Source organism: Paralichthys olivaceus, chromosome 11 (assembly GCF_024713975.1).
Source record: "Paralichthys olivaceus isolate ysfri-2021 chromosome 11, ASM2471397v2, whole genome shotgun sequence".
NCBI classification, from domain to species: Eukaryota; Metazoa; Chordata; class Actinopteri; order Pleuronectiformes; family Paralichthyidae; genus Paralichthys; species Paralichthys olivaceus.
In genome coordinates, this window is record NC_091103.1 from 9,245,389 (window position 1) to 9,257,423 (window position 12,035).

The 12,035-nt window shown below is 38.9% G+C and overlaps 1 protein-coding gene across 11 annotated transcripts in view; it reads left to right on the forward strand.

Annotated features, from left to right (window-relative positions):
* The window catches only part of gramd1bb (GRAM domain containing 1Bb), a 108,009-nt gene that overhangs the window by 17,342 nt on the left and 78,632 nt on the right, over positions 1–12,035 (forward strand). The window contains exon 1 of one of the 11 annotated variants that reach the window (XM_069534715.1): positions 5,406–5,609. The exons of 9 other annotated variants lie outside the window; for them this stretch is intronic. The gene's annotated coding sequence lies outside the window, so the exon portion shown is untranslated. Of the gene's footprint in view, positions 1–5,405; positions 5,610–12,035 lie in introns of those variants that run through there. One more of the 11 variants, XM_069534729.1, reaches the window with a different exon arrangement.

Consider the following 12,035-nt stretch of genomic DNA (forward strand, 5'->3'; position numbering starts at 1 on the left):
GTTTTACGTCTATAAGAAATGAAATAGACAGTGTGGCCGGTGGGGTAGTTATGTAATTAGTGTGTGCATGAACAACATGTAATATCGACTATCACGGCAACCCTCCATCGTAATAGAAAAACTTATAATAATCAAAGCAGTTAAATTTAGCAGTGAAAGGCTATTCATCTTCCTATTGTTGCCGTAGAAACCAAGAAAAATTGCCTCTACCCCACGCCTGTCCTGTATATTTATTACCTCATATCTTGTATACAAAATGTATGTGAAAGAGTCTTTTCATGAATCAGTGTGGGGGGAGTAGGAGCAGAATAACAGAGAATAATAACAACTACAGATTCCTCTCCCCTATTAGTTCTGGAACTGCCAGATAGGGGGCTGAAGATGAATGTGATGTTGGAGAGGGCTGCAATTACTTCAGCCAGATTGGTGCAAACCCTGCACTTTCTCCTATATCTGCCACAGATAGTTCTCTCTCTTCATCTCATCGTTTTCATGCCTTCCGTGCCGATGACAGCCAGTGGCCAGAGGCTTTATATTTTTGGGTTGTCAGTCTGTCCATCCTTCCCATTCTTGTGAGCGCAATATCTCTAGAATGCCTTGAGGGAATTTCTTTATATTTGGTGCAAATATTCACTTGGACTCAAGGATGAACTGATTATATGTTGGTGGTCAAAGGTCATGGTGACCTTACAAAGCACATTTCTTGCCTGGTGAAGGTTATATCTCTGGAACGCCGTCAAGTAATCCTTTCACATTTGGCACAAGAATTCACTTGGACACAAGGATAAAAGTACTTGATTTTGGTAACCAAGGATCAAAGGTCAATGTCATGCTGGCCTCACAAAGTATGTTATGGGTTTCTTGAACATGATATCTTAAAGATCAGCTTGAGGGAATGTCATCTAAGTTGGTACATTGGACTCAAAAATGACCTGTTTAGATTTTGGTGCCTGGTGCTTAAAGGTCAACGGCACAGTCACTTGATGTATTAGGACTGCCCTTAGGGAATTTCATTAAATGTGGAACAATTCAGTGAAACTCACAGATTAACTGATTAAATTTCAGTGGTCAAAGGTCACAGTGGTTCAATAAACATGTTTTTGGCCTCTTGAATGTGATACCTCAAGACTGCTTGAGGGAATCTCTTTACCTTTTGATCAGTTATCACTTGAAAACTCAAAGAAAAAGTGACATTTCAGTGGGCAAAGATCACAGTGACCTCATATGAAATACAGCTGAGGCATACAACCACAGTGCAGTAATTCTACTTCTTTATTCCCCTCCTATCCTCCCCGTCTTCCTGCTTTTTATTGTTCCCCTCCGGTGCTTACAGACCCACAAGAGCATTAAACTGTACCATGCAGTATAGCTGTATGTGTGGTGATTTAGTGAAGTGCATGAAGATGCCAAGGCTTGTTTACTTTATCAATCACAGCTCATAATTTTCTTAGGTCAGAGACTAAGCCTGACAGCACTACAAGGACCTAAGAAATAAGATGATGAACCTGAGAGCAGTTCAGGTTTCCAGCTCCTCTTTAAAAAGAACATTTTGAATTTTCTCCAGTTGCTCATTGGGTGGCAACATGATCACCAGAAGTCTATCAGTGGTTAAATCTGCCTATAATTGAACAGGGTGACGTAGTTTCTCAAGAAACAATGAAATTAGTAGTTGAGATTTTGGATCAGGCAATGGGCTGTTACATGTTTGGGCCTGTGCAAACTGATTCTAAATACACAGTGGATATTAAAAAAAAAACATACAAAACATAACGTAGTGCTTTGATCTCAAAAAAATCTGTGAAGCCAATGTTTTTTGATAAAGCTGTTCCCCTTCCCTGAAATCATTCATAGCTTGATTTGCCTCTTCCTATAAAACGTAAATCGAGGCGTATCAGACAAACACTTTCACACTAATCACAATTCTTTTATATTGTGATGAATCACACCACTCTTAACACACCTTTCAAATGTGACACCTACCTGATTGTTAAAAGAACGTCATGTATGTGTATGTTTATAATAAATAGGGGGAGATTTTCCCCACAGTCATTGTCTTATACTTTGAAGCATCACTCTTACTGTGCCCTCAATGCAAAGACAGAGCAGCAGCCTCTCTGTACATGTGGGCTAATGTATTACTAAGATGTGATTTTATAAGTTTGTGAGTTGGCAGTGATGTGCCTCTGTGAATGGCATTATATAGTCAGTCAGTGTGTTTCATGTGTTTCTCTCAGTGGCTGCACTTTACAACAGCAGCACCTACAGTGATTCCCTACCCCTGAGAGCCCTGACTCATTGTAACGAAAGCCATTCAGTGTAATTGGAGTCTTATCAAACAGAGACTCTAACAATCTGTGTACCCAACTTTAACAACATGGGGCGGTGTACTTTTCTCACGTTGTGGTGTTTTAGAAGGGAAGGGAAAACGCCTCATTTAAAATTTAAAAAAACACTTGTAATGATTGAATTGCTTCTGACCCTCTTATCTGTCAGCACCAGATTTACTGCATTTACACTCTGAACTGTAGTCCCTCAATGGGGGTTTGTGGCTAGCTTTGGTTTAATGATAGTTGCACAAAAAGAGATCATGTACGTTGTTGTTAGTCACATATCTCTGAGGAAACCTTTATCCTCCTTTGTAGCCATTTATGAAGAGTACCAAAGCTAAGCTATAATTGACCAATTTTTCATTTGTTGTAGATAATAAACCAAGTTGTAGTATTTGATTCCCTCTGGTGTAAATGTATTGCATTACCTTCAAGAGGCTGTTATATTGGGCCAAGTTGTAATAGCCCTCATGCCAGTGTAAAAAATCAATTTAATGTCCTAGAGAAGTAGTCTATCTTCTGTTTCTGTGCTTCCATGCCAGCAACAGCCAGTGGATAGGGGTATTTGTTCCATCCATTTGTCCATCCCACCCTTGTGAACACTTTATCTCAAGAGCACCTCCAGGGAATCCTTTCAAATTTGGTACAAAAGTTGACTTGGACTCACAAATGATCTGGTTAGAATTTGGTGTTTAAAAGTCAAAGCCACTGTGACCTTACTAACATGTTTTTGGTCTTGAGTACGTAATATGTTAGGAATCCCCTCAGGGAATTTTTTGGTATAAATGTTCACTTGAACTCAGAGATGAGCTGGTTAAAATTTAATGGTCAGAAGTCAAGGTGACGGTGGCCTCACAAAACATATTTTTGGACTTCAAGTCCCCCTTTAGGAAATGTCCTCAAGTTTTGACCAGTTATCTCTTGGACCCAATGATAAACTGATTAGATTTCAGTGGTCAAAGATCACATTGACATCTTATAATATTGAATGCAAAAGATCAGGAACACTTGGAGGGGTCAAAACTGCTCCGGTTGCCAGAAGCATTCAACTGCAGGGTGGCAATTCTAGTTTATCTGTGCCTCATACATGTCACTGTCGCAATATAAAATAGTTGCACATGATGTATCTGGAATGGCATTGATATTAATACTGAACAAGATTTGTCATGTTTTCCCTCTTGATTATTTACACAGTTGCTTAATGCATAGAAAGGTCTTTGAAGTTCCAGGGATAGAAGCAATCAACTCCTTTTTGTATAAATGATATATTAAGTGGTCAGAGGAAAGAAAAAATATTGGCATGAATATAACATATTCAATTAAATTGCATGGTAAAATAGCCGTGTAATAGAAATCCAAGACCATTTGTGGTTTGATTTGAACCTTTGTTCAGCAAATACACCTGTGAGATCGAAATGAAACTGAAAAGTCTGCTGCCAGATTTGAGCTACAGAAGCTTCAGTTTGACCTCACTGCTCCATAAAGCTCTGGTAAGAAGTTTTTTTGTGACAGTGAATGATGTTGATTGTAATCAGATAATAACTCTAAATCTGTCTCTGTCTTGTTTGTTGGACTGTCTGTCACTGTCCCATCAATAGAAACATTGTTCAGGCTCTCTGCAAAATCCGAGAATTGAGCGGTTTCTGCCTGACAACGGCCTTTTGCATGCGGAAGGCCCCAGAATAAAGTCACACTCACAGAGGGAGGTGTGGAACCACACAAACACATGGGCACACAGTTTAATCACACACTGGCAGACAGACGGCCCACATTGTTTGTCTGTAACCTTCAAGCGTTTGTTCCCAAAGAGGCGGAGAAGGTCAGGCTTCGTGGTCTGTGACATAACAAGTCACTGCTGACTGTGATCTTCCCTGTTTGTGCCACGTTTGTAAATTCCAGTCCGTCAATGATGGAGGTTAATTTGATGGTGCTGAAAAGGAGCAAATGAAACATAGATTTATTAATCAGAGGGAAATAAGTCTTCCAATGTCACACAGGACATGTGAGCATGAAAAGGTACAGATGAAAGTGGACATAAACCACACATGTTCTTCTGAGGATGTCTGATCACAGACCCACAAACATTTTACTTTGCATGACCATCCCTGGGTCAACGAACTTAAGTCGCCCTTCTGTTTGAATATGTCATTTCAGGTTTCCTAAAGACATATTATCTCATTAAGAATAGATAATGTTGGAGCTTATGTGAAGTATAATTTACATAAAAGACAAAGGTCCTTGAGTGCACAGCAGCACCACCATGAGGACAGACTTTGTTTGTTGTATGACCTGATCAGAAATTGATTTGTACTTTTTTAATTTGTGTTTGCTCCACATATTAAGATGGAACTTACTGTCTGTTGTACTGTGGGAATGTTTCTTTGCTTGAGAGATCAATTTTTCTTCATTGTGGAACTTTTGTCACAACGTTAAATCACCTAAAGTTTGACCTTCAACTAGAGCTCGACTGATTTTTGAGGACCGATGCTGATACCAATATAAGGGAGTATAAACCTTCCGATATAGACCGATACTATTGTTATTAAAAATTGTCATTGCCATTATCAAACCCATATTTTCACCGTTTGACCTCAAACTTTATTTTAAAATATAGATAACATATCGAAATGTACATGCATGACTTTCTACATTGTTTATTCTGTAAAATCAACATTTTCATATTCGTACATAACATACACAAATATCTCTGTCTGATTTTTATTGTGCAACTAATTCATCAGTTTTGGTCTACCTTCCACATAGATTATTGAAAATAATCAATCAAACCCTCTTGACTCAACACACTGGATAGTCTCTTATCTAAAAAGATAAAAATCTCTTTTCTCTGCGTTTGGAGGACCCCCCCCACAGAACCCCCTGATTAAACAACTGCCTGATAAACATAAGGGCTCTTGTCATCAATGAACCTCATCACAAACAGCAGGAATGAGGATGGAATGGGTTCAGGACTCAGGCCACGAACAGGTTAAAAGGAGGGAGGTCATTGGTGGTGCCTGGTCAGACACTGATAGGTCACTGCTCAGTGGTCTGCTCTCTGAGCCTCTCATCCGTGAAGTGACGGGTCCCCGCCTCCGAGATGCACTGCTTTGAGTGTGTTATTCCGCCGGGCACAACAAGCCTCCACCGCTGCACCGGATCTATTTGTTTCTAAACCTGTCAGCATGGATGGACACTGTGCGTAAAGTTAGCCTCCGGGTTCGGCTGCGTGTGAGTCCCGCGGTGGGACAAGTTTGTGGAAGTTGTGGAGGAGACGAGTCGAAGGTAAAAAACGCACAAACCACGAGGAAACGTGTCACGGTGTTTTGTATTCCCGGGGTTCGTCTGTGTTGGAGCTGACTTTGCTGCATGTGTTTGGCGTCGTAGGATCAAAACGCACAAACTAAAACAATGTCGTCATTTAAGTGCGTGAACAGAGAGTTTAATAAACTCGAGTCACTATTCATGTGCTGAGATTGATTGAATATCGATTAAGCAGCTGCTGAGTACACAGTGTATTGATTAGTGACAAGAAACAGTAGCACGGTGTGAGAGGCTGTCTGTCTGAGGCAGGTGCTGCTGCTACCGTGTGTGTGTGCACCGGTAAACTTCAGACCACAACACATGCAGGCTGAAACATACACATAACATACATGTACCAGTGAGACCACCTTGGTAAGAGTCCATTTTAACGTCTGGTAGAAATGACGCCTCCAGAAATTCAATATCTACCAGGCAAGTTTTTTTTTACCTCAATTGTTTTTAAATGCAGATTTTATTGTAGTTTTATGATTATACAGACATTTACTGTATACTATGATTGCTCATGAAAATTATATTTGATATAAAACTTTTTACATCAGTCAATAATTAATGACAAATCACTATTATTATTATTTTTTTGAAGTTTAATGAGATTGTGGTTTAAAACTCTTCTTCATTAGCAGAGAATGACACTTGATAAACAGCAGTCTCTCCTCACTGTGCATAAACATAATATCGATATATATTGAACCGTTGTAATATTTCTATTGATGAAAATGATATTGCAATATAATTGACATTGTTTTATTGCTCAGCTCTTCTCTTGTTTCACTGACAAACTTGCGAGTCCTCAACACATTTGTAGTCATGCTGAGGACTAAAGAGGAATATAGGTTGATCCGTCTGCTGTAAAATGTTATAGAAGTATCAAGTACCCTTCCTGCTTTGTAGACGTGATCACTGCTCCGTCAGTTTTTGTAATCTCCTTATCTGCTTTGTGCTATTTGTTCCTGACGTTGTCATGTTTCCTGTGCACCACCTTGTCTGTAGCCTCCTGTAGAAGGTTGCTGTTGTGAGGATAAGGTTGATTTCAATTAAGCCCATAGCTTTCAGTTTTGTTTTTACATGCTTTACTATGAGTAGAGGAAGGCGGCCTATATGTGACCTCCACATCACCTCTGTATTGCTGGGGACTGGTGGTCATGGTTGGCATAAGAAAACAAAACAATGTAATGTCTATGTGAACACAGTTTTGGCAGGAATCGCCAAAGACATACATTTTTTATTGGATGGTTTTATAATGGATATAACTATCCAGCTGTTTAAAGGGGCCATCTGCTGAGTTATATGCATGCAGCACAGCATGTGTGGAGAAAGGGTCTTCAGCTGTACCCAAGCTGAATCTGCAGTTTGTCCCTGCAGGATAGTTCATTTGTATGTTTGTGCACACACACATACATATACATACTATATGTTTATGTGCAAATTGTGGTTAACGTTGTGAGGCATGATGACCTGAATTTGTTCTTTCTGATATTTTCCTTTGATGCAGCAAGAAGGTGTAAGTGATATTTTGAGCTATATGACAAAGTGTAAAAATAAGCCTATTAATGGAGCAGTTTCACTTCTTTAAAAGTGCACCAGATTACACTTGACACTTGGCCATCTGAACCAAACACGAATGAAAGAGCACTGTCTCCATTCTTACTAATCCCAACCCTAACCCAGCTCGTAGCGTGGGATTTGTTTCATGTAGCAAGTAAAAATTGGAAACCTTTTAGGAAATTACTTATTTATGTAAATCACATTCAGGATTAAAACTGTTTCTTACTCTATCGGCAAGCAGTTACAGTTTTTGAAGGTTCATAACCAACTCTGATTGCAGCTCTAAAGTCTACATATTGCAAATACTCTTTTCACGTCCTCATATGAGCTTCACCTCATGAATCTACTGCTGTCCTGGAGTTTTATTTGCTGTGAAAAGGCCTTTAGCTCAGCACAACAACAACATGCTCCTAACAAGAGCTGTTTGTACACAAAACACTTTGTGGCTGTTGCTGTGGCCAGCTCTGTCCAACTGAATGAGACCACTTTGAATGCATCTCACAGACCGATGTCTCCCGGTTTCCGTCAGCCCCTCTCCTCTCAGCTGTTTGTGACAGTCAGGCCTGGGAAAATGCCTCTTAACTCCACAGGAAATTGCTGTTGTTGAACAGACCGGACCGTTGCTTGCAGTTGTCTCAGTTGTTACTGTAAATCAATTTTTTTATGTTCTAAAGTTTTTTTTTAACATACACTGTGAAATTCTTTTGTTTGTGCTCGCTCATGATGTAAGTCATTGTTCTCCTGTGTTTTCTGGCTTTGTCCTGGTGATAGACCTCTAATAAAGTACGTTCTGAACTTTTTTTTATCTTGGCTTAAAACCTTTTAAATACCATAGATATGTGCTAGAACAGTCTCTCCAGCTCTGGAGTCTTGTTTCTTCTTTTGAAATCTGTGTGATTTTGACATGGTTTTCCTGTGTATTGAAATTTTTCAAGAAACGTTGTAAATCAGTTTAAATGCCCTTTTTCAACTCCAAAATGTTGTGGCAATCATTGCTGACGGGCTTATTAGGGGCTTCCAACCCTCAGTTTGAACACGTGACAAAGTAAATACAGTCATTCATGAATTAAGTTACGGTTATAATGAACATTTTCATCATGAAACTGTGCCCTTCAGGGAATCCTGCATTAATTATCAAATTATGTGAAGTTCACCCTGTGAAGATGAGTTGTGAGCACAGATCTAAAAACTTGCTCATGGTGTGACAGGAGGATCATTATATCTGCTGGAGCTCTAAAATCTACAGCGCCTGCTGATATCTCTCATTTCAGATAAAAGAAACTGGTGCATCACTTTGTTGGTATGATAGTAGATTTTAGCAGCAGCTTCTAAAGAAAAAACGATTCTGCCAATTATTTGTAGAAATACACAGTGTAGATTACATCACATCAGAGTTTTTGGCTGCTTGTACAGCAACATAAACATCACTGACATTAGCGATACCAAAAGTGACAGTAGAGTATGACAGACCCAAATGGAGTGCGTCAGCAGCATTTCTTCTACTGACATCAGTTAATGGCTCCTAATTACTGTCTTAAAATAATAAAACATTGTCAGAACTAATTCACACAGAGTTTGCTGTCACAAAGATTAAAACACCACCAAGGCTTCTATTGAAAATCCAGTTTGATTTCATTTATTAAGGCTGATATAGATCAGATGCTGCAGAATGAGATCAGACCCTCTCAAAACTAAAGTTGTTTATATGGTACACGTCACCATTTTACTTGTGTATTACCAGTGTGAAATATTTGTTGCTATTTTCAGTAGCTCTGGCTAATGCTACACTACCAGAAAACTTTTCTTCATAGCCGCTAAAAACAGTACTTGACCGTAGCAGTACAGCGCAACTGCTAATTTGAGGCAGCGAAGAAGAAGGGATCTCTGGGAAAAGCTAATTGTAGTTTTATGTGGGTGAAGCTAATATACTTTAAAGAAATGGTATCTGATCAGAATATAGTTTTGGTACTTGCCAATGCTCGACCGGGAGTTTTCGGCAGAATTTGAGGCATTTCCGATGTTGGTATTCATATTGCAGCATCTCTAAGTATGTAGCATTTTTCATCTCAGATCTTTTTGCCTCTTCAGATCAGCCCTTCATTCACTGCATTCAATGCACTTTTGAAACCAACTACTCATTCAGTCTGATTTTTTTTAACTCTTGGTTCCTTAAATTATTTTCATCCTAGTTGTGAGAGTGAAACAGTTAGTGTGTGTGTTCAACACAGTTTCCCATAATACCATATAGACTACTATGTTCTCCTTCACCAAAGAGCTGTGGCTGTTTCCATAGTGTAACAGTGCTATTTTTAGAAGTGTATCTAAATAAGAGATGAAAGCTCGGGTTTTCATCAGTACAGCAAGTCTTCATAGACATGGACAAAAGAGAAGGAGGATGGAGCAGCCAAGGTTATGATGAGGATTGTGGGACACAGGATTGGCTGCCTGCTCTGATTGATAAGGATTTACTCTGACCATTACCAGCCAACACTTTTTTTAAATTAACTTTATGTTATAGTTTGTGAATATAGTCAAAGAAACATTGAGGAAGTCCTGTGCCTTGTTGCTTTGCAGCGATGAATGTAACCTTACCTAAGTAATAAATGACCTGAATACAACCTTTCTGTATTTAGGCCATATTTACAATGATGCCATTTTACCATAAATAACTTAACTGGCTGGTGAGCAGCGCAGCAGCAGAGCTGGAAGAAAGAGAGTGGTGTGTTTTCAAGCCAGTCATTTATGGCACAATGCGTTCCTTCAGTCGTCTTCACAGCGAGTCGTGTGCACTCGGATGCCAGTCAGACTGGAGCTCTAGTAAGATTTACACTGTAGATTAGCCCAGGAAAGTAAAAAGATGAATTGAGGTGAATCCTGTCACATGAGCAGATTTCATAAACTTGTCATGACTTCACGGTGAATGTATGCATTTGTGCATCAATACTGTAGCTATGTTTTATGTGGGGAGAATGAACAATACGTATACAGCACATCAAAAGCATCATACCTCTGAGATAAAAGTTACACATGGTGTAAATGTTTTATGTAGTATTATTATTTCATCATAATTGTCTCACTACTGTTGTTAGCTAAAGGGGTCTGGCATTTTTTCATACAGTGTATGCAGTACACACATTAAGTATCACTCCGTCTGTAAAAGTCTCTGATGTGTTTATCTGTTCACATATAATAACCACTTACAAATTACATAATGTATTTTATGGTAATGTGCTTTAAAAACAAAGAAATCTTTCAGCCGTGCTTTTATTTGTGTGTTAAACTTGAGTATGTATGGGACAAATGGTTGCCTTTGGCAATTTGTGTCTTTTGCCGGCCGGTCATAGACCTTGTGACTGATGCAGTGATATAAGCACTATGCTTCAGTTTACTAGCAGCCCTCTGTCGAGTACTCAAATTCTTTAAAATATATTATTTTGCTAAATGTATCTGCTAAGAAGAAGAAAGAATAAAAGAGAGAATGAATGAGTTAAAGGAGACATGCTCATTTTCAGGTTCTTAATTTTAATTTATGTTTTTGCTTACTTACCTAAAAGTTGTATTGCAGACCTTTTACATACAGGACAAATATAACATGGTAGAGGAAAGAAAAACAGAAAAAAAAAAAAAATATGTCTCCTTTGAAATTACACTCTGCTTACCATTTAAATTAAGTTTTTTTTATACCTATTTAAGCATCACGCCTTTATTCAACAGCTGTGGAAGCAGCAGTTAAATTGTACCACGTGTGACACCACCCATCACTTTAGACATGTTTACATGGTGGACACGAATATTCTGATATTAACCCGATTGAGACAGTTGTCTGAATAAGCCACTGTAAACAGCATTTTGTATTGACCTTAACCAGAATTAGGTCATACTCGGAATAATCAGTAATCAAATTAAGATAAGCAGAGTATTCGACCTCAGTCACATTATATAGACATGTATACATCTTAATCTCATTACATTGCAACATTGACATACAGCAGTTACCAACCGCTTGAAATCATAACCGACTATGCTCTGCAAGATGTCATCAGGAATATGAATAGAATATTCTGTTAGCAGGCAAATATATAATTGTCTTATGCAGAATGAGGCCAATATTTGGAATATTACTGTAAATATTATCATTGTGATCATTCCACTTGTGTAAAATATGTGTAGTTAAATAGTTTACATAACTCAAATGGAAATCGTATCCAGAGGGTGTTCATGTTATCTTGGATCCTCACAATAAATACTGTATTGCATTCTATGCTGTTTACCATATAGACCTGAGAAGTGACTTTAAGAATAAATATACGTAATATATATTGCTCTCTGAGTGTTACAGCAGCCATCTCATTATCATAGTCTTTTCAGTCTTTACTCACCATAACAAAGAGATTTCCCCATTCCTCGTATGCTGTATGTTTTGTACCCTTGTGAAAAATTAATTTGACTAATCGCAATATGTTTTTTTGTGAGCGTTCATTTAATCAGCATTTGCATGCCTCTGTAATCTGCCCTCAGTCTTTGACATAGTGCTGACAGGGACACGGTGCTAAGAATAGAGAGGCAGGGAACAATGGAGCTGAACTTTGATGGTCAGTAATGACGCGTGAAAGGCAAGCATTCACATGGTTGTTCTGCACTGTGCAGCCATGACGGTGATGGAAAACTGTGATCTCCTGTCTCAGCTGTAACAGCAAAGCTGCTCCGCGGGGGGTCCATCTGTTGACTCCACTAATGGTCGCATGGTAAAATGCACACGGCACTGAGACGCAAGATGAATAGGTCATCATAGGGTCCTTCCTGCCGTGTCTTGTATTTTTTTGATATTGTTGCACTGCACAG